Source organism: Anabrus simplex, chromosome 2 (genome assembly GCF_040414725.1).
Source record: "Anabrus simplex isolate iqAnaSimp1 chromosome 2, ASM4041472v1, whole genome shotgun sequence".
Classification (NCBI taxonomy): Eukaryota; Metazoa; Arthropoda; class Insecta; order Orthoptera; family Tettigoniidae; genus Anabrus; species Anabrus simplex.
The window spans coordinates 130,518,185-130,542,380 of record NC_090266.1 but is presented as its reverse complement, the minus strand read 5'-3'; the positions used below and the strand labels follow the sequence as shown (position 1 = coordinate 130,542,380).

General features: G+C 37.4%; 1 protein-coding gene across 2 annotated transcripts in view; it reads right to left on the bottom strand.

Moving 5' to 3' along the window:
- The window catches only part of LOC136863930 (RAB6A-GEF complex partner protein 2), a 457,043-nt gene that overhangs the window by 174,309 nt on the left and 258,538 nt on the right, over nt 1-24,196 (bottom strand). The gene's annotated exons all lie outside the window — the stretch shown is intronic.

Here is a 24,196-nt window from a genome sequence, read left to right as displayed (position 1 = left end):
CTCTAGGAACTAGAAATAAGGTTCATACAATAATGTATATTTCAAATTAAAATTATGCTGTTTTAGCAGCTTTCACAAAATTTACAATACTGTAATAATTTATATAGACATTTTTATAAAGACTTTAAAGATTCTCACATTATATAACAAAACGGCAAATGCTTTTACACTGTGCACATAAAAAATGTTACGTAGAGAACAATGAAATACAATGGAGTTTTATTAGCAACACACTCCATTCAACACCACTTAAACAAAACATGTCAGTCATGCATGCTTACTACCTACAACAATTGATTATTATTTCAACAATTTAGTTCCTATTCTGGAAAGCATGCCACAAAGCAATATTTCCAACTATGACAAGATAAATTTAAGTGATGACCTTAACAAAAATTGCTTCAATTACAGAAGCAGGAATAAGGAGTGTTGGAGGCTTGGAACATAGTGGTTAAAGGACTATTGCCCTTCTCTTGCCACCTCTTTCCAGTTTCAACTCTGTTAATTTATAACCCTTAGGCTCTTCAGTCTGCCAAAACTAACTTCGAGTAAACAATTTCATAAACTACTTGGAAGAGAATACATATTGTAACAGTATAACACCTGAAAATGAAACAACTTAATTAAAATAGAATAACATGTTTCATTCTTGAAAGAACATCATCAGATTCTATCAAATCACACTAAAATAATTAGAAATAAATATTTAGTTTATTTTTGTTTAAATACTTAGGAACTTAAAATCTGGAATTTATCTTAATGATGTCCTTCTTCGTCTCTCCTTCAGCATTTAGTTCAAGGTTTTTGAAAAACCGATGCTCCGTCATTGGCGTGGGTCAAAATGGCTGCGGTCCGTTGACCTACATCCACCTCGCTAAGCCCCTCCCCTTGGCAACCCAATAAAAAGCTCATAAGACACTCCCAAAATAGTTTTCAAGCCGGGCTGAGTGGCTCAGATGGTTTAGGCGCTAGCCTTCTTACCCCAACTTGGCAGGTTCGATCCTGGCTCAGTCCGATGGTATTTGAAGGCGCTTAAAATCATCAGTCTCATGCCCGTAGATTTACTGCCACGTAAAATACCACCTGCGGGACAATATTTTGGCACCTTGGCGTCTCCGAAGACCGTCAAAAAAAGTAGTGGGACGTAAAAGACAATAACGTTATTTTTAATAGTTTTCAAAAACAATTCAAATTACAATAACAATGATAATGGTAGATTAATCTAAATGAACTCAAAAGTACTTTTCCAAAAAAGTTGAAGTAATGGAAAATGAAATAATGAAAATTAGTAGTATAATATGTAGCTCATTAGATGCTCATTAAGAACAACCCCTGCATAGTTTACAAAATGAATTGTAATATAAGGAAAGTGGTAACAAAATCAACAACAGTAATACTAAGGGAAGTGCTAAAAATAAAAACAGCTGATAGTAAAACACAGCCTGTCATAGCCGAAGGGAGGGGGGGGGGGGGGGCGTGACGTGGCAGAAGTAAGTCAACGGACTGCAGCCATTTGGACCTACGTCAAGGTTTTTCAAAAACCTTGCAGTAAATGGTGGGGTAGACACAAACGAGGACATCATTAATATGAGGGTTGGAACTTAAATAGTGGCAACACTGCTGTGGAGACGCTATGCAATGGAATCTAATATTGTCGCTGATAGCACACGTTGGTTACATACCTACCTTACCTTAGAGCAAATGGACTCGCCCTTCCCACATCACCTGCGCGTGCACAAGCGAGAGAAACACAGTCACTTGTAAGCTAGCGGTCTAACGTAATGTTGTCACTATGTTTCAGCTTATAAAACTTAGCCAACCAGGCAAAACAAAAACACCACCAATCAAACACCTATACAAAATTAAAGATTAAAATGTCAAAAATTGCAAAGACATAAACTTCCTAAAACAATGTTTACATCAAAAACTCGTTCCTGAATTTCTAAATTCAGTACAGAGAAAACCTTGTACAACAAAATGGCATAAAGCTACTCAAGAAAAAACTAAGAACTTATGGATCAAAAATGAAATTAAGTTTATATACAGAAAAAAGTCTTTTTTAAACTCAAAGTTATATAATGCTCATCTAGAAGCTTCCTCCCTTATGGCCCCTATTGAATGGGATTCCTTTTTGAAATATGGTATTACTAACATTCAAAACATCTCAGATCAGAAACAAGAAACCTTGAACAAAAGACTTTACAATCTTACTCTAAATCAAAAAAGCATAAATCAGTCAAAGGTTAAGTAGGCTAGCTAGGTGTACCTTGTTTCGAATTTAGGTTTAGGAAATACTTTAGGTAATAATATTAACTTTAAAAATATTTGTAAATATCTGTAGGTTCGTTGGTTATACTTACAAAGGCAGATTATCATAAGGTATTGTACCGTAACTTCTGCAGCAACTTCTCCGGTATTTCGTATAGATATCCGTTCAAATTATCGCGAAGGTAATAATTTACTACATTAAAAAACACGATATGCCTGTAAACTTCTATTTAAAAAGAAGTTAAAGAGATTACACGGTAATAGTTAACAGTCGTTGTATTGTTATTGATTATTGTCGCTCCTCATATTCAAAATTGCATTGTTGGCTACAGTCGTGAACAAAGGGTGTAGTGTAGTCAAGTAAATATAAATAAAAATCAGCTGACCTTGTATTCCATTCATTTGTACTTCTGAGTAGGTAGTTATCCGTAATTTATATTTCGCTCCCTCGATCTTTCAGTATTTATGAGCGGTTAGCTAATAATAATAAAGTTCATATATCCCAGTAATTGCAGTTCAAGTCCCTGGAGTAGTAGTAGTAGTAGTAGTAGTAGTAGTAGTAGTTTTGATAGAAATATTTGAGAAATTATTGTAGACAACCTCGTATTTTTCAGTAGGCCTAATTAAGGACACTTTTATTCTCTGTCCCATGGAGTAGGGAAAATAATTGTAATCCACCAGCTGTAATAATAACATAACCACATTTCAGTAAAATTGTAGTGAAGATAAGATATAATATATTAGATAGTATCTTGCCAGTTACATTCGTGTTTTTCTTCGTGTACGGCAATCCTTTCGATACTTAAGCATTTAACCAAACGCAGTGTAGTGTAGTGTAGATACATTGTAGTATATTTACAGTACATTTAGATAGTGCCGTATCTTGCCTGCTATATTCGTGTGTTATCTTTTGTGTGTATCTATTAGATCATAATACTAATAATAATTTGTCTAAGCATTTAGTTTCGTACAGTAGTTCTTGCAAATTTCATTTCTGTTGTGCTTAGTAGTGACATACGGTACGGTACCGGTATCGTAATTAGGATACGTCTAAAAGTAGTTTAAAATTACTGTAGTGTACTGTACAGTAGTATACGAGTAATATCCTATTAGAATTTAGTGTGCTTATTTTATTATTGTAAAATATTTGTGTAGTACTGATGTAGTAGAGGTATCCGTAGAAACTCTTACTAAAATACTGTTGTTGTAATTAGGATAGGCTTAATTGCAGTTTGGAATTGTGTAGTTCTTGTGTATTACTTTCGGTATTCAGTAATTAACAGCAGTTTTTATCCTGTTAGGGGTCGTAGGATTAAAAAAAATATATAGAGCATGAATAAGTAGTATTGTAGTGTAGTCGTATATTAATTACCTTATTGTTGTGTACTATCCCAGACAATGTATCCCTCCGTTCATTTATTTTTTTCAAATAAGTTATATTATTTTTAATTTCATTTTTTCCCCTGTAAAGAATGGCTAAGGAGCGCGAGTGTACTTACTGTGGGTGTGGCGAGGCATTGAGGGGTATGAGGGAGGAGTTGGAAAGTTTGAGGGAGATAATTAGGATCCTCACAGAAGACAGGAAGGAAGATAGGACTCCCTCAAACAATGTACAGGTTACAGTAGGTGTACAAGAGGGAGGGGAAGGAAAGGGAGGAGTTGTAGAAGACAGGTGGTCTAATGTTCTAAGGGGAAGGTGATTGCAGGCTAAGGGCTCTATTCAGGATCAGAATTCAGGACAGGTGTCTGTGCGAAATCGGTACAAGTAACTCCAGATAGAACAACAGAGGGAAGATGAGGGACAGGGAACTGTTGCTGAGATGTGTGGAAGTAGGAGGAAAGGAAAAGGTAGGAAAGGGAAATGTAGAGTAGAGGATAGGAAAAGATAGGTGGAACAGGGTCATGGGAAGGAGAAAAGGGAGGAGGAAGTAGCTTCTGCAGCTATCAGGAAAGATAGGGCTGACCAGGAGGGGAGGGGATCAAATGAGGTGGGTAGGGTTGAGGCTCTGGTCATGGGGAATTCCATCGTTAGACACGTGAGGAAAGTGTGTGGAGGAAAGGGAACCAGGGTAGAATGTTATCCAGGAATTAGGTTGAGGCAGATGTTGAGGAAACTAGAAGAGAGGGAGGAGGGGAAGGAGAAGGTGGTAGTGTTTCACGCTGGTAAAAACAACGTAAGGCAAGCTGATATAAGTACCAACATAGTTGGAGATATGTGGGATCTGGTAAATGCAGCACGGTTGAAGTTTAAGAAAGCGGAGATTGTTATTAGTGGAATACTGTGTAGGAGGGATTCTGACTGGAGGGTGATTGGGGATTTAAATGAAACTATGGAGTGGGTATGTGGGAAACTGGGAGTGAAATTTCTAGATCCTAATGGGTGGGTAGGAGATAGGGATCTGCGCTCGGATGGCCTTCATTTAAACCGTAGTGGTACGTATAAGTTAGGAAATTTGTTTGGAAGGGTAATAGGGAGGTACATTCAGGGAAACTGGATGGCCTAGGGAGCGGTGATAAGGGAACAGGGAACTGGAAATCAAGTAGGGATAACATAAAATTGTTAGTGTTGAACTGTAGAAGTATTGCAAAGAAAGGAATAGAATTAAGTAATTTAATAGATATATATTTACCAGATATTGTAATAGGAGTTGAATCATGGCTGAGAAATGATATAATAGATGCAGAAATTTTCTCACGGCACTGGAGTGTGTATCGTAGAGATAGGATAGGAATGGTGGGAGGGGGAGTGTTCATCCTGGTGAAAGAAGAATTTGTAAGCTACGAAAAAGTTAACGATGAGACACATGAAATTCTAGGTGTAAGGCTCATTTCTAAAGATAATAGGCAACTTGATATATTTGGAGTGTACAGACCGGGAAAGGGTAGTGCTACACGGATTCAGAATTATTTAATAAGATAATTAGCTATGTGGGAAACAACATGGGAAGGAATGTGATTGTAGTGGGAGATCTTAATCTACCAAATGTCAGTTGGGAAGGAAATGCGAACGACAGGAAGCATGACCAGCATATTGCAAATAAGCTAATATGGGAAGGACAGCTGATTCAGAAAGTGATGGAACCAACAAGAGGGAAAAATATCCTGGATGTCGTGCTGATAAAACCAGATGAGCTCTATAGGGAAACTGAAGTAATAGATGGTATTAGTGATCATGAAGCTGTTTTTGTCGTAGTTAAAAATAAATGTGATAGAAAGGAAGGTCTTAAAAGTAGGACTATTAGGCAGTACCATATGGCTGATAAAGCAGGCATTAGGCAGTTTCTAAAAAGTAACTATGATCGGTGGAAAACGGTAAATAAAAATGTAAACAGACTCTGGGATGGGTTTAAAGAAATTGTTGAGGAATGTGAAAACAGGTTTGTACCTTTAAGGGTGGTAAGGAATGGTAAAGACCCACCTTATTATAATAGAGAAATAAAGAGACTAAGAAGGAGGTGCAGACTGGAAAGAAACAGAGTTAGAAATGGCTGTGGAAGTAAGGAGAAATTGAAGGAACTTACTAGAAAATTGAATCTAGCAAAGAAGGCAGCTAAGGATAACATGATGGCAAGCATAATTGGCAGTCATACAAATTTTAGTGAAAAATGGAAGGGTATGTATAGGTATTTTAAGGCAGAAACAGGTTCCAAGAAGGACATTCCAAGAATAATTAATGAACAAGGGGAGTGTGTATGTGAGGATCTTCAAAAGGCAGAAGTATTCAGTCAGCAGTATGTAAAGATTGTTGGTTACAAGGATGATGTCGAGATAGAGGAGGAGACTAAGGCCAAAGAAGTAATAAAATTTACATATGATAACAATGACATTTACAATAAGACACAAAAGTTGAAAACTAGAAAAGCGGCTGGAATTGATCAGATTTCTGGGGATATACTAAAGACAATGGGTTGGGATATAGTACCATACCTGAAGTAGTTATTTGATTATTGTTTGGTCGGAGGAGCTATACCAGATGAATGGAGAGTTGCTATGTATGCAGACTGTCTGCCCCTGTGTATGAAGGAAAGGATGATAGACATAAAGCTGAAAATTACAGGCCAGTAAGTTTGACATGCATTGTATGTAAGCTTTGGGAAGGCATTCTTTCTGATTATATTAGACATGTTTGTGAAATTAATAACTGGTTCGATAGAAGGCAATTCGGTTTTAGGAAAGGTTATTCCACTGAAGCTCAACTTGTAGGATTCCAGCAAGATATAGCAGATATCTTGGATTCTGGAGATCAAATGGACTGTATCGCGATTGACCTGTCTAAAGCATTTGATAGGGTGGATCATGGGAGACTACTGGCAAAAATGAGTGCAATTGGACTAGACAAAAGAGTGACTGAATGTGTTCCTATATTTCAAGAAAATAGATCTCAGAGAGTTAGAGTAGGCAAAGCTTTTTCTGACCCTGTAATAATTAAGAGGGGAATTCCTCAAGGCAGTATTATCGGACCTTTATATTTTCTTATATATATTAAATGATATGGGTAAAGGAGTGGAATCGGAGGTAAGGCTTTTTGCGGATGATGTTATTCTCTATAGAGTGATAAATAAGTTACGAGATTGTGAGCAATTGCAATGTGACCTCGAAAATATTGTGAGATGGACAGCAGGCAATGGTATGTTGGTAAACGGGGTTAAAAGTCAGGTTGTGAGTTTCACAAATAGGAAAAGTCGTCTCAGTTTTAATTACTGCGTTGATGGGGTGAAAGTTCCTTTTGGGGACCATTGTAAGTATCTAGGTGTTAATATAAGGAAAGATCTTCATTGGGGTAATCACATAAATGGGAATGTAAATAAAGGGTACAGATCTCTGCACATGGTTATGAGGTTGTTTAGGGGTTGTAGTAAGGATGTAAAGGAGAGTGCATATAAGTTTCTGGTAAGACCCCAACTAGAGTACGGTTCCAGTGTATGGGACCCTCACCAAGGAAGAACTGGAAAAAATCCAAAGAAAAGGAGCTCGATTTGTTCTGGGTGATTTCCGACAAAAGAGTAGCGTTACAAAAATATTGCCATGTTTGGGTTGGGAAGAATTGAGAGTAAGAAGAAGAGCTGCTCGACTAAGTGGTATGTTCCGAGCTGTCAGCGGAGAGATGGCGTGGAATGACATTAGTAGACGAATAAGTTCGAATGGCTTTTATAAAAGTAGTAAAGATCACAATATGAAGATAAAGTTGGAATTCAAGAGGACAAACTGGGGCAAATATTCATTTATAGGAAGGGGAGTTAGGGATTGGAATAACTTACCAAGGGAGATGTTCAATAACTTTCCAATTTCTTTGAAATCATTTAGGAAAAGGCTAGGAAAGCAACAGATAGGGAATCTGCCACCTGGGCGACTGCCCTAAATGCAGATCAGTATTGATTGATTGATTGATTGATTGATTGATAGAGAATCCTCCATTAACATCGAAGCCAATTCCACCTTTCACCCTCCAACTAAGAATCCGACGTTGTTTTCGAGGACAAAGAGTTACATATCATCAATGAAGGACCCAAACATAATTGGTCTAATCCATACAACCAAAGGCAATACATAACCATTGCTGAAGTTGAACAAGTCATAGCTCAGCTTCCAATAGATCAACAACTTGAAACTAAATTCGAAGTCAAAAAGAAACTTCAAGAATTATTTAAAAATCAGAAAGTTAACACGCCCCTTTTACCTTCTACAGACATCAAACGCTTAAAAGAAAAAATAAAAGATAATGACCTTATAATCACAAAGGTGGATAAAGGTAATGTGTCAGTTATTATGCAGAAAAAACGATACATAGAAAAAACCGAAGCATTTTTCTCAGATAATACTTTCACAAAATTTTAAAAAGACCCGATTAACTCTGTCCAAAGAAAACTAAAACAAATACTTAAAAACATTAATTTCATCCTTAATGAGAATGAAATATCAAGCCTAATTAATATGAATCCAAGAATACCAACAGCAAGAGCTTTGCCTAAGATACACAAACCTGACATACCCATAAGACCAATCATTAACTTCAAAAACAGCCCCACCTACAAAACCTCTAAATTTATCAATAGCTTTCTAAAAAAGTACTATACTTTCCAAAGGAGAACCACAATCAGTAATTCAATAGAATTTTGTAAAATTATTAAGAACACTAAACTAAAACCATCTTTCACCTTGAACTCATTCGACGTTACTAATATGTTTTCTACCATCCCCACAAAAGAAACTCTAGATATAATTAAGAACAACTTAAGGACTCAAAAGAAACTTAGTAACCATGAAATAGAAGAATTCATGTTACTTTTAGAATTTACACTTAACAATAATTACTTTTCCTTCAATAACACAGTATATCGACAAAATGGTCTCTCCCAATGGGATCTCCAGCATCAGGTATCCTTGCTGAAATATATATGGATCATTTAGAAAAACATAAAATTTTAAATGACGAAAAAAGGTATCATTATCTAGCTAAGGTTTCTTGATTAATAAATTTCATGATGTTCTGTATTGATATCTATAGTATGTCATAGAAAGAAAGAGATCCACCTTATCAATACTAAATTTAATAATGTTTTTTAAAACAGGACCGGTTTCGACTTATCACAAGTCATCCTCAGCTGCCATTTACATACACATTAGAATACATGTTTTAACAGTTGTATCTTACAAATAAACATGTCATGTTTGATAGACATTAGGTAGTATGTCTAGAAGTGAAATTCTGCTTCTTACATCTAAGTTTAAAGGATCAAGAATATTAAAAAGATTTCTATCTTTAACACATTACAAAAATTATAACACATGATAAAATTTATTTACACCTGACCTTGAATATAGCATTAACGTTCAAGTTTTACTAGTAATAGTTCTTTAAAAGGACTTTCATATTGCGTTGTTTTTAGTCGACTAAATATGCTTAAATGTAGCCGCATGTGCTTATACAGTATACTTCTTATTAGGCTTAAACTTTGTCAAAATGAGTAATGTGAATTCGAAGTTGAAATTACAATAACAAAGTGAAATGCGTTTGAAATAATAGTAAGCTAGGTAATTATAACCTCTGTTGAATAACTCCTGCAATTATATGCTATTTAAAATACATTTCATACAAAGAAGACATTAGCACACTTCAACATATAAAAGTTGAAAGGTATAAGACAATCATATACGTTTTGTGAAATTCATATGAAGTATTGTTCTTCCCTCATGCGTATGTGTCAATTTCAAATGGGGTAGTATACTTTATATAAACTTTGTCAAATTAAGTAATGTGAATCTGAATTTGAGATTGCGTTGAGAAATGAAATGCCAGGTAATTAAAACCTGTATTGAATGACCTCTTCAAATATATACTGTGTAAAATACATTAAATGCAACATAAGACAATGGTACATTTCAATATGCAAGTTAAAAGGTAAGAGGCAGTCCTGCAAATTTGTAAATCTTCATATGAAGTACTGTTCTTCACGTGTACATGCCAAGTTCAAATGGGGCACTATTGGCCACTATTTGCTAAAGTCCAATCACTATAAACTTATATTGTCTTGCTAAATATACAGATTGAAGATGAATGTGCTGCTGGGGTTATGAAAGCTGTTGTTGTAGGTGGTTCTTTTTCGGTCTATGATACTTGCTAACTATTGTCGTGAGATGATTGGGAAGTGTATCGCTTGGCAGCTTGGCGTGTGGTGGATCTCTTTCTTTCTATGACATAGCTAAGGTTTGTCGATGACAAGTAGCACTAATTTAATAGACCAAATCAACAGTTTAGACCCTTTCATAAATTTTACTTTAGAAACGGAGAACAATAAAAGACTAAATTTCCTTGATTTAACAGTCGAAAAGAAAGAAGAAAAGTTATTCTTTTCAATCTTTAGAAAACCGACTCAACCTATAAATACCATACGAAAAGATTTGTACTATCCTGAGGCACATAAATGGAGTTCCTTTTTAAGCATGTTAAATAGAGCCTTTAACATTCCCAGTCAAAAAATGATCTCCAAAAAGAAATTAATCTCATTTACAAAAAAGCGATAAGCAATGGATACACAAAAAAATACATAGATAAATGAATAAAATGAAGAATAAACCTCAAACGCAGCTGGTAAAAGAACATAAAAAGAAAAACTTTGCCACTTTTACTTATAATAATGGGAGCATTTACCAGATTAGTAATATTTTTAAGAAACTCAATTTTAAAATTGCATTTTGCACCAATAAAAACAATCGACGTTTAATTTTCAATCACCAAAGCAATGCAAGTAATAATAAATATTTAAATTTAGGGATATATAAGCTTAAATGCTCAAATTGTGCCAATTCATACATTGGGCAAACAGGACGTAATTTCTCAGTAAGATATCAAGAACATATTAATGCTGAAAAACATAGGAAGTACTCGGCCATGAGTCTTCATATGACTGAATAAAAACATAATTTTACATCAATAGAAAGGGACTTGACCATTCTACGAACGTTAAACAAAGGTAAATTAATGAATATTTTTGAAAATATCTATATTGAGATTGATCAGAATAAAAACCCCAGCCAGAATATTAACAAAATCACGGAGAATATCAATATATTGTTAGATGAGGCTACAAAATTAGACTCAACTAGACAATCCATCAAAAAGGATCCCAAGAACATACATTCTCACAAGGTTTTCTCCTTTAAAATATCCTCCTTTTTACTCATTTTCTTCTTGTTTCAGACTCATTTTAATAGCCTAACTGCAACTCAACTTCAACTACGGTTGTTTTTTCAAGAGTTCCCCCGATAACTATACTTTAAGAAAATCTTGTATATCTCTAATTTTATCTTCAAGATTAACAAGTAAGCACGTCTCCAACATAAAGAAGAACCCTTATGCAGATTTTACTTCGTCACTTGGACACTGACTTGTTGAAATTTTAACCCAACATGAATGAACATTTTATTTTATCATCATAACTATCACATGTGTTTTAATTGTCATGCCATTCTGTCAAATATTTTAGCTGAAGATGTTCCATAATCGGAACAAAACATGTCCTAGAGATTAAGCTGGAATATATCATGTAATTAATAAAACTATTATATAGAAATTGACAAGTATTGGAAGGTGGGAACCTCCTTATAACTGAACCTTAGTCACTATACCTTCCAAACAGGAACAACGGAGTTCGATTAAGCTCACGAATCGTCTGGTTTCGATCACTGCCCAGTAACGCGGCAAGAGCATGCACTTCTACTTCACTGACGCTCGCAGGACGACTTGCCTGATGAATGTCCTCCACAGTTTGCCGACCATCGTTGAAGGCTTTTACCCAACGTGCAACTATTCTGTAAGGCAATGCAGATTCCCCGCAAGCCTCTTGAAGCCCTTGATGACACTGTCGTGCTGTACGACCTCTGGCACATTCAATCTTGATCCAACTCCGTTGTTCCTGTTTTGAAAACATAGTGGCAACGTTAGGTTAGACCACTAGCTCACAAGCGACTTGTGATTCTCTTGCTTGTGTGCACGCAGGTGTGATGTGGAAATGGCGAGTCCATTTGCTCTGACGTAAGGTAGGTATGTAACCAAAGTGTGCTATCAGCGACAATATTAGATTCCGTTGCATAGCGTCTCCACAGCAGTGTTCCCAGTATTTAAGTTCCAACCCTCGTATAAGTTCCAGATTTCACGTTCCCAAGTATTTAAACAGAAATAAACAAAAATATCTATCTCTAAACATTTGAGTGTATTTTGATAGAAGCTGGCGATTTTCTTTCAAGAACGAAACATGTAATTAATTCTCTTTTAATTAATGAGGGGGTATCTCGGTTCATCTACAGACAGACATTTTCTTGTACATATGGTACACAGAATCTTTCAACACCTCTCATATTAAGAATATTAAAACTCATTCTTAACATCGTAACTTCGATATCCTCCCGACATTTCACTTAAAAGATTTGAGATCATTTCTTCAGATACGAATATCTCAGTATTAAGATATCTAACACGTAGAAAGCACACCCACACACAAAATTTATGTGGGGGCTTTCTAAGAGTCACACCTATAAATTCCTATTTTAGTTCAATTCACAATATCATCACTTCAACTCATGTTGCAAACATACAGCATTCTTTCAATGAGTCACATATAAAAGATCTGAGGTAATTCACACTGTAATAGAACTTATCTCAATATAAACATATCTAACAAAGAACATGAACACTCAAAAAAAAAAAAGGAATAATCAATTCTACATTTTAGTCCTAACATTTCTGGCATTAAAAACTTGTTTGTTCGCTTCAACTGTCCTTCGAATAACTAATCTGCATCAATATTTACACGTTTATGGCCTTAATCAATTTCCTCATTTGAGGGTCGACAGACAGAAAACACGGCCAATTGACCAGTGACAGGCACTAGTTGTCAAGAACACTTCTTTTGCTTTAAACAAGTACAGTTCATTACTTTTTGTATAGCAAAATCTGGTATCCAAACATTAAGTAAGTAAGCATCTACGGCTCCCAGGTGCAGTATCTCATCCTCTATTGCCACCCTATGCAACACAGCTTCCATTTTTTCTACAAAATCATGTGCTTCATCTAAGTTAAATAGTCCAGCTGCCGATTCAAGCATATAATCGCGCTGCAACATTAAAGGTGTCTCCATGAAACTTTTATGCCAGGAACTTGGAATGCGACCGTGTAATACTCCCTCAGGGTATTCCTGAGCCTCCTCTTGTTCAAATTCGAAAACAGCCATTATGGCTCGTGACAGGTTTGCCTGAAGTCAAAGGGACTCCTTTCCTGTAGAACAGTAAGGAGTAACCGGAAAGGGATTCCAGCATTGAAACACGACAAAGAACATGAGAGGGGTGACTGTGACTAGTGAGTTAGATCTGATGGTATAGCTTGTCTCAAATGGAAGGACAAGTGTACAGTGATGTTCTTGTTAACTATTGAATCACCTACAGAAGTAACATGCCCAAAAATTGCACAATCTTATACAGCAAATATGGGATATGTAGAAGATGCAGAGATGCTAAAATACTTGTATGCTCTTGATAGTCAAACAGATCATGGTTGTGTTTATTTTGGCATTTCGTTGACGTTTAACTTACGAATGGTTATATTTTGCACTGCTTAGGTAATGCAAATAAGAATATGTTTCTGAAGGATTTTTGTAGAAACGTATTTGGCCTAGTAGGAAGTAAGAGTTTCTAAGACTCTCCTAGCCCATTTACCACTCCTAAACTGATGAGTTTTAAATCTCAAGTGGCAGCAGAGGAAAGAAAGTCTGAAGCAAAACGCTGTGAATACTGCAGTATGAAGAAGGCACCTCACAACACAAGATGGTCAAGTCGACATGTGGGGTCGGATTGTGCCTTGCATCTGACAGGAACTGCTTCCTCCCTTTCCATCAGTGATTGTTTACGTAGTGAAAACTGAACAATATTTTGTGTCTTACGTAAAAGTAAAAGATTGTGTAATTGGAGTAAAAGACTCTTACTGTTAAGCAGGGACCTACAGGCACAGTGATCTCAAATGAAACCACCCCATAATATTGCACAATTTACTGATTTTTTTTATTTTTTGGAATATTATTTTGTTCTGATTATGTGCATGTGTAATTGCCAATTTTCCTCTCAAAATTTCAAAAAAATAGTTCTGTGCCTCAAAGGGTGAATGGGGGTGCATATCCGTTCACCTACAGACAAATTTTTTCTTGTAAATATGGTACACAACGTTCCAGTGCCTCTCACATTTAAAATATTAAAACTCGTTCTTAACATTGTAAATTTGTTATTCCCCTGATTGGAGATCATTTCTTGAGATACAAATATATCTGTATTAAGATATCTAACACGTCGAATGCACGCCCAGACACAAAATTTATGTGGGGGCTTTCAAAGAGTCACATGTATAAATTCCTATTTTAGTTCAATTCACAATATCATCACTTCAAGTCATGTAGCCAACATTCTGCATTCTATCAATGAGTCACATAAGAGATCTGAGATCATTTTCACTGTAATATCTCAATATAAACGTATCTAACAAAGAATATGAACACTCAAAAAAACTAAGATTTATCATTTTGTACATTTTAGTCCTAAAACATTTCTTCAATTATAAACTTATTTTTTCCCTTCATCTGTCCGAATAATCAGTCTGCATCACAATTTACATGTTTACGGCCTTGATCAATTTCCTCATTTGAGAGTCGACAGATAGAAAACACTGACAATTCACCAGTAAGAGGCACTAGTTGTCAAGAACACTTCTTTTGCTTTAAACAAGTACAGTTCATTACTTTTTGTATAGCAAATAATACAAAATCTGGTGTCCAAACATTAAGTAAATAAGCATCTATGGCTCCGAGGTGCAGTATCTCATCCTCTGTTGCCACCTCATGCAACACAGCTTCCATTTTTTCTACCAAATCATGTGCTTCATCTAAGTTAAATGGTCCAGCTCCCGATTCGGGCATATAATCGCGCTGCAACATTAAAGGTGTCTTCATGAAATTTTTATGCTGGGAACTTGGAATGCGACCGTGGAATATTCCCTCAAGGTACAGTAGAACCTCGATATTTCGAAATCGGTTAATTCAAAATCCCGCCTAATTCGAAGGAGGTCTCGTTCCCGGAAACGTGAGATACAGTTTTGTGTGTTATTTAAATTGTTTAATTCCGAATATGGATAATTCGTAATTCGAAGTACAATGTCGGCCCATTACCGAAATTCAGACTTTTAATTCGAAACTGCCTTTACATTTTAAGACAATAGTATGTTACAGAGTAATTTCAACTCGAAATTTATCGGCGTCTTAATAGAACGTGTGTTCCAGAACGTGGAGAGGTACCGTAGCTTTCCGCATTTACACTCACTTCGGTAGGTCTACAGTCCGCTTCACGATTACCAAGTTGAATGAATTCGGAATTCTTTTGTATTCAACCTTTTAAGGAACGCCGTAATATCACGCAACAGGCAGTGTGCGGAAAAACAGAATCCGCAAACACTGGCAATGCCGACAGTTGATGAAAATAGGTGGCTCATATAATAAATTCGTAGGCACTGAACTATATTGTCATTGCCGATGAAACTGCATTGCTTTATTTTAATGCGAACCCAAACTATCTTATGGTTTTAAAGGAGAAAGTGCCAGCCGGAGAATCGTACAAGAGTGGGGGATGGCGGTCATTGTAGTGCATTGCAATGCACATGGAAGCGAGAAACTTTATCCCCTCGTCATATGAAAGTTCGATAAGCCACAATGTTTTAAAGGCGTCCAGCACTTTCCATGCCAGTACAAAGCATCTAAAAATGCAAATAGTACAGTAATCTAAAAAATAATGCATTTGCATAGGGGAACCAGCATAATTTATCCTCGTCTTTGAATTGTGTGATTTGTTTTCTTTTGTTGCGTGAGGTTATGTTTGTCAGTGATTTATCCAAGTGCATTATTTGAACATTGTAAATGCACCTTGTTGGATACATGTCGGAAATATTTTTTTTCCCATGGCATTTCAAAGGTTTAAGCCGTGAATCGAGGTGATTGCATGTATTAATGAGTCTTTAGAATAATTTGTGACGCGGCAAGTGTTTACATTTCTGAAGTACGAGAGAAGTGCCATGGCGGGAAATCTTACAAGGATAGTCATAGGAAAGTTTGATTTTAAGGGCATCGGGTACTTTCTGTGTAAATACAAGGCGTCTAAAATGCATACAATATGAGGTTCTTTCCAACACAGTCCCTGTACCTGTACATGGTCACCTTGCGCATGCGCAATACGAAAAATCCTTTCCAACACAGTCAAAATTGCGTCCATGTATTCGTCTGTGTACTGCAGTCAGGCGTTCCAACAAACTCTTCGCATCAATCCCTGGCTGTCGGAACTAGTCTGCAGTCTAAAGCATGTACTGTGCCGTACATTTCTGTGACATGCGCAGAAACACTATCGTTACATCCTGCTGTACGCCGATTTCTTTGGAGTTCCTTAATCAGCTGTTTTTATGCACATTGCGGGCTCTTCTCCCATTAATAAATAAATCAGCTATTTGGTTACTGAGGTTAGGATGGATAGTGACGACGATTTTTTACTCTCTTTATCAAGTGAAGAAGAGGAAGTACTATTTTTCGCAAAAAGAAATGAAAATTATTTAGGTGACGGTAATTAAACATCTTTCTTTAGTTATTTATGTATTGTGTTACGTTAGGCCTATAGTTTATGAAGGCACAAAAGCTACCAGGTGAAACAAAATATAATTGAAATAAGATGTATTTTTCAGAAGAAACTGTTCCTCAGTATAATGAAAATGAGTTTTTCGAGCATTTCCGCATTAGCCGAGGAGTTGCTCAAGATATTACAAATCAATATGAAAGAAGTGAGCATCATGAAAGACATTACGGGCAATACGGGAAAATATCGGCATTACACCAGGTTAGTACAGTAATTGCCGTTACTCCTATTCCTTGGAGTTCATGAACGAGAATCCATTCCAACACAACCCAATCATGTATCAATCCCGGAACCGATACAAGTCAGCGCATGTGTATAGAGCGGTATATGGATGCGTCCATGTACTGACAGCAAACTGCGTGTTGGAAGGAACCTATAGTAATCCAATGAATAAAACACTTGCACATGAGAGCCAGCATAGATTTCTTCTCATCTTTGAATCGTGCTTCTTTTTTTTTTTTTTTTCTTTCTTTCGTTGCGTGAGGTTATGTTTGCCAGTGAGATATCCAAGTGCATTATTTGAATACTGCAAATACACCTTCTTGGATACATTTTGGAAATAGTTCTTTTTTCATGGCATTTGAAAGGTATAAACTGTGAATCAAGGTTAACTGCATGCAGTAACGGGCCTTAGAATATTTTGTAATGCAGCAAGGGTTGGTACTTCTGAATTGCGAATTGGCGGTTAATTCGAAATCACGTAATTCGAAGTCCGATTTTTGAGTCCCAACGACTTCGAATTAACGAGGTTTTACTGTATTCCTGAGCCTGCTCTTGTTCAAATTTGAAAAAAGCCATTATGGCTCGTGACAGGTTTGCCTGAAGTCAAAGGGACTCCTTTCCTCTGGAACAGTAAGGAGTAACCGGAAAGGGATTCCAACTCTGAAACATGACAAAGAACTCAAGATGGGTGACTGTGACTGTGTGCTTGTGTGAATTGGAAGGACAAGCGTACAGTGAAGTTCTTGTCAACTGTCAGATGGTAGTGTTACAGAAGTAACATGCCGAAAATTGCACAATCTGACAAGAGCAAATATGGGTAATGTAGACAAGGCAGATGTGCTAAAATCCTTCTATGCTCTTGACAGAAAGTCAAACAGATCATGGTTGTGATTATTTTGGCATTTCGTTGACGTTTAAGTAGCGAATGGTTATATTTTGCACCGCTTAGGTAATGCTGCTTTTGAAGGATTTTTGTAGAAATCCTGTCTCTGGCCTAGTAGGAAGCAAGAGTTTCAAAGACCCTCCTGGCCCATCTACCATTCCTAAACTGATGAGTTTTAAACCTCAAGTGGCAGCAGAGAAACGAAAGTCAAAAGTAGCAAAACACATCCCAATACATGGCTCTTCAAAACGCTGTGGATACTGCAGTACGAAGAAGGCACCTTACAGGACAAGATGGTCACGTACGACATGTCGGGTCGGATTATGCCTTTCATCTGACAGGAAGTGCTTCCTCCCTTTCCATCAGTGATTGTTTGTTTGGTGAAAACTAAACACAAAAACATTCATAACGAACGTGGACTTCCCCTGATGGAAACACAGTGAATCAGATTGACCACATTCTCGTTTATATACACCACATGACTGACCTGGAAGATGTAAGAACCTTTAGAGGAGCCACTGTGGACTCTGATCCTTTCTTAGTTATTGTCAAATTGAGAAGTAAAATTAGTGGCAACTATAGAAATCAGAAACAAAACAAAATAAAGAAATCTGATGCGGAAAATCTAAAAGACCCAGAAACTAAAACCCTCTATCAGGAGCGGATAAAGGAACATTTTGCAATGGTTGAAACTGCTGCAAAAGCCAATGACGTAAGTTGGATGGATTGTAAGCGAGTGATAAAAGATACTGCAGAGGAAATAATTGGTGAAGTAAGCAGAAATAATAATAATAATAATAATAATAATAATAATAATAATAATAATGTTATTTGCTTTACGTCCCACTAACTACTTTTACGGTCTTCGGAGACGCCGAGGTGCCGGAATTTAGTCCCGCAGGAGTTCTTTTTCTGAGCCAGGATCGAACCTGCCAAGTTGGGGTTAGAAGGCCAGCGCTTTAACCGTCTGAGCCACTCAGACGGCAAGCAGAAATAAAAGCAGCACATGGTTTGATAAAGAGTGTGCGGAAATAACTGAAAGGAAGAATATAGCCTACAAAGCAATGATCAATAAACGCACCAGAGGCATACAGAGGGCTAAGAAGAAGTGAAAAGCAGGTACACAAAGAAGGAAAGGGAGTATCATGAAGCAAGGCTCAAGGAAATAGAAGAGATGCATACTCAGAATGATTCGAGAAAGTACTATCGCTTGATTAACAATATGAGAACAGGATTTACACCAAGAACATTGAACTGCAGAAAACTAATGGAGAACTGATGGGCAACATAGAGCAGGCCTTAGAGAAATGGAAACATTTCCAGGAACAGCTTGAGGGATTAGAGAATGATGCTCACTGTAATAAAGAAGTAATGCTGGAAATCAGATCCCCACAAATAGACAATGGAGAAATGAATCTGCCTACTACAGAAGAGGTAGAACATTCCATCGACAGATTGAAGAATAACAAGGCACCCGGGCCTGATGATATAAATGCAGAGATCATTAAAATGGCAAAACCAACTCTCTTGCAAAGGCTTCACAGGGTCATCTGTGAAATATGGAAAAATGAACGCTTACCTGGAGAATGGGAAGAAGGGTTGATCTGACCAATACATAAGAAAGGAGATCCATTGGACTGCTCAAATTACAGGGGTATCATGTTTTTGAACATAGGATATAAGATATTCTCCAATATATTGTATATGAGACTACTGCAGCATGTAGAAGAGACAATAGGAAACTATCAATTTGGTTTCAGGAAAGGGAAGTCGACCACCGATTAGATACATCCATTAACACAGATCCTACAGAAGACCCGAGAATACAAGATCACCACACACCACCTGTTCATTGATTTCAAATCAGCATATGACATTATAAAACGGGATAAACTACTTAGTGCAATGCAAGAACTTGGTATCCCAGAAAAGCTTGTAGCCTTAACAAGAGCATCTCTCAGTACAATCCGATGTAGAGTTAAAATACAAAAAAACCTCTCAGAACCATTCTGCACACAAAAGGGTCTCAGACAGGGAGATGCATTGGCATGTTTGCTGTTTAATATTGTGCTGGAAAAGGTCAAGCGAGACTCTGGAATTGAAAGGAGGGGTACAATATTTCATAAATCAGAATAAGTAATAGCATATGCCGACGACATTGACATTATTGGAAGAACAAAAAGGCATGTCAAAGAAGCATTAACTAGGTTAAATGCTAAATCAAAACAGATGAGACTCACGGTAAATGAGAAAAAGACAAAATATATGGTGGTGTCAGAAAATCCATCAAGACTGAAATGCCTTGAGATCGATAGCTATAAATTTGAAAAGGCGACTGAATTTGAGTACTTTGGGTCGCTGATAACATCAGACAACAAAGTCAGTGCAGAAATACAGTACAGAATACTAATAGCAAATAGATGCTACCAAGGACTAAAAAGAAACCTAACGTCACGCTACATAAGCCGTAGTTCTAAGGTTAAAATGTATAACACCCTAATAAGAGCAGTTCTATTATATGGCTCTGAAACTTGGGCTTTTGAGACAACTGACATGAGCACATTGGCCAGATTTGAGTGGAAGATCTTACGGAAGATTTACGGAGCAGTCAATGATCACGGATGCTGGCGCGCAAGGTACAACCATGAACTATATCTACTGTTCAAGGAACGTGATATTGAAAGCGAAATCAAAGCAGGAAGAGTGAGATGACTTGGGCACGTGCATAGAAAGGACAAAAATGATCCTTGTAGGAAGGTGACATTTAAAGAACCTTATGGTACCAGAAGAATGGGACGACCCCCACTGAGATGGCTGAATGACGTGTAGAAAGATCTAAGGGGAGCTGGAGTCAGATGATAGAGGACGAAAGCAGAGGATCGTGACACCTGGAGGCATGTTGTTGGGCAGTCAAGGCTGGAACCCGAACGTAGAACCAAATAAGGTGAAGAAAACTGAACAATATCTTGTGTCTTACGTAAAAGTAAAAGATTGTGTAATTTGAGTAAAAGACGCCTACTGTTAAGCAGTGACCTACAGACACAGTGGTCTCAAATGAAACCACCCCATAATTTTGCACATTTACTGAAATACTTTTTTTTTTAAAAATATTACTTAGCTCTGATGATGTGCATGTGTAATTGCCAATTTTCCTTTCAAAAAAAAAAAAAGTTCTGTGCCTCAAAGGGTGAATGGGGAGCATATCCGTTCATCTACAACTAGATTTTTTCATGTAAATATGGTACACAGAATGTTTCAACGCCTCTCACATTTAAAATATTAAAACTCGTTCTTAACATCATAACTTTGATATTCCCCTGATTGGAGATCATTTCTTCAGAAACAAATATCTCAGTATTAAGATATCTAACACGTAGAAGGCACGCCGACACACAAAATTTAGGTGGGGGGGGGGGGGGGGGGCTATTTTAGTTCAATTCACAATATCGTCACTTTAAGTCATGTAGCCAACATACTGCATTCTTTTAATGAGTCACATATAAGAGATCTGAGATCTTTTACACTGTAATAACTCAATATAAACGTATCTAACGAAGAATATGAACACTCACAAAAACTAAGTATTAATCAATTCTACATTTTTTTTCCCTTTTTTTTTTTTGCCAGTTGCTTTACGTCGCACCGACACAGATAGGTCTTTTGGCGACGATGGGATAGGAAAGGCCTAGGAGTTGGAAGGAAGCGGCCGTGGCCTTGATTAAGGTACAGCCCCAGCATTTGCCCGGTGTGAAAATGGGAAACCACGGAAAACCATTTTCAGGGCTGCCGATAGTGGGATTCGAACCTACTATCTCCCGGATGCAAGCTCACAGCCGCGCGCATTCTACATTTTAGTACTAACATTTCTTCTATTAGAAACTTGTTTGTTCCCTTCATCTGTCATTCGAACAATCAATCTGCATCACAATTTACATGTTTATGGCCTTGAACAATTTCCTCATTTGAGAGTCGACAGATAGAAAACACTGACTATTCACCAGTAATAGGCACTAGTTGTCAAGAACACTTCTTTTGTTTTCAAACAAGTACAATTCATTACGATTTGTATAGCAAATAATATAAAATCTGGTATCTAAACATTAAGTAAATAAGAATCTATGGCTCCCAGGTGCAGTATCTCATCCTCTGTTGCCACCTCATGCAACACAGCTTCCATTTTTTCTACCAAATCATGTGCTTCATCTAAGTTAAATGGTCCAGCTCCCGATTCGGGCATATAATCGCGCTGCAACATTAAAGGTGTCTCCATGAAATTTTTATGCTGGGAACTTGGAATGCGAACGTGGAATATTCCCTCAAGGTATTCCTGAGCCTGCTCTTGTTCAAATTCGAAAAAAGCCATTATGGCTCGTGACAGGTTTGCCTGAAGTCAAAGGGACTCCTTTCCTCTGGAACAGTAAGGAGTAACCGGAAAGGGATTCCAACTCTGAAACATGACAAAGAACTCGAGATGGGTGACCGTGACTGTGTGCTTGTGTGAACTGGAAGGACAAGCATACATTGAACTTCTTGTCAACTATTCAATCACCTACAGAAGTAACCACAGTAAAGAGAAAAAACTCAGATGGTAGTATTACAGAAGTAACATGCCCGAAAATTGCACAATCTCACACAGCAAATATGGGATATGTAGACAAGGCAGACATGCTAAAATCCTTCTATGCTCTTGATAGAAAGTCAAACAGATCATGGTTGTGAATATTTTGGCATTTTGTTGATGTTTAAGTTTTGAATGTTTATATTTTGCACTGCTTAGGTAATGCAAATAAGAATATGCTTCTGAAGGATTTTTGTAGAAATGTTGTCTCTGGCCTAGTAGGAAGTAAGAGTTTCAAAGACCCTGCTGGCCCATCTACCATTCCTAAACTGATGAGTTTTAAACCTCAAGTGGCAGCAGAGAAAAGAAAATTTGTAGCAAAACACATGCCAATACATGGCTCTTCAAAACACTGTGGATACTGCAGTATGAAGAACGCACCTCACAGGACAAGACAGTCAAGTACGACATGTGGGGTCGGATTGTTCCTTTCATCTGACAGGAACTGCTTCCTCCCTTTCCATCAGTGATCCCAAAAACGGTAAATATATGTGTTAAAAGTGATAGAAGACTAGCTTACATACTTAGGAAGTGCCTGTTAACAACAGAGAAGAAAAGTGACGGAGGAAAAACAACCGAAAATCCCGTAAGTGTGGGAAAATCAAGAAGATCAATACTCGTAAGACTGGCGGGACTCTAACCTTAAAAATGTAGGTTGCACGTTTCAGCTACATGCTGGTGTTTCGAACAGCGAAACCACTAGATCGCAACGCTTCCAACGCAGGCTGCAGAGAAGACAAATTACCCATCTCTTGTTACAAGTGCGACAAGACTTTCTAGCACAACATACAAGAGAATCTCTCATCTCATGTAACAGATGCAGTTAAACATTCTAGAACACACAGAGGAGGAACTCCCACCACATGCCACAAGTGCAACAAGACGTTCTAGCAAGGCACAGGGGTGAAGCATTCACTTCATGCGACAAATGCGACAAGACATTTAACGCCACACAGAAGAGATACTCTCATCTCATGCTACACATGCTACACAGCAGTCATGGTGGAAGTAATGGAAGTGCAAGCAAAAAGCGCTCTACAAAAACTAGGAAATACAGCTGAAACGGGAGGATATATGAAGAAGGACATCAAAGACAACATTCTGAACGCAGTGAGTACTATAACAGAATATATAAAAGCAATACAGGAAAAAGTAAAGCCAGGAAATAGTGTGGACATTTTCGAAGCAAACACAACATTAGAGCTGACAAAACATTGCATTGACTTGGAAGAAGAAGAAGGGGACGAAAGCAGCAGGGCGAGACAGGTGGCGCCATCTATAGATGCAACAACAGAAACACGAGGGGAAGACAACCAGGCAAAGGCGCCAACTACCGGAGAGAGCAGCAGTCCGGATGGTATAGATATAAATGGTATAGATCGTTCCCGGGAAACATTAGGGGAAACAAATAACATTAGGACATCTCTCGGCCGCATAAATAAAAGTGCAACTGAGAATCAGAATAGCACACCATCTGCCGATGACGAGGAAAACCACCAAGGAACAATACAACACACAGCAAATCCTACATTTCCAATAACACAAGGCAAGAAACGTAATAATGCTATAGTCAAGCAGATGACAATAGATGTCGAGACAGTAAATGAGAAAACATAATGGAATTTCGGGCAAACAAGCTAGATCAAATAACTGAGCAAAAAATCAACCAAAGACTAAAAAGCAAAACTACAACAGAAATAAACCACATGGTCAGGGCAGCACAAAATGCATTCGATGAAACAAGCACCAGTACATGCGAAGAAAAGAATCAAAATCGCCAAAGAGACACAATAAGGGAAACTAGAAACAATGGGAATAACATATCACCCTTAACCAACCAAAGACAAAAGGATGACGGTGAACTAGAAGCGGCAGAAAAAATGGCATGGCTGCACGTAGGTCGGCTTAAACAGAGCACCACTGCAACAAATATAAGGAAATTCTTGGAAAGGAATGGCATTATGGGACACACAGAATGCGAAGAACTTCATACACTG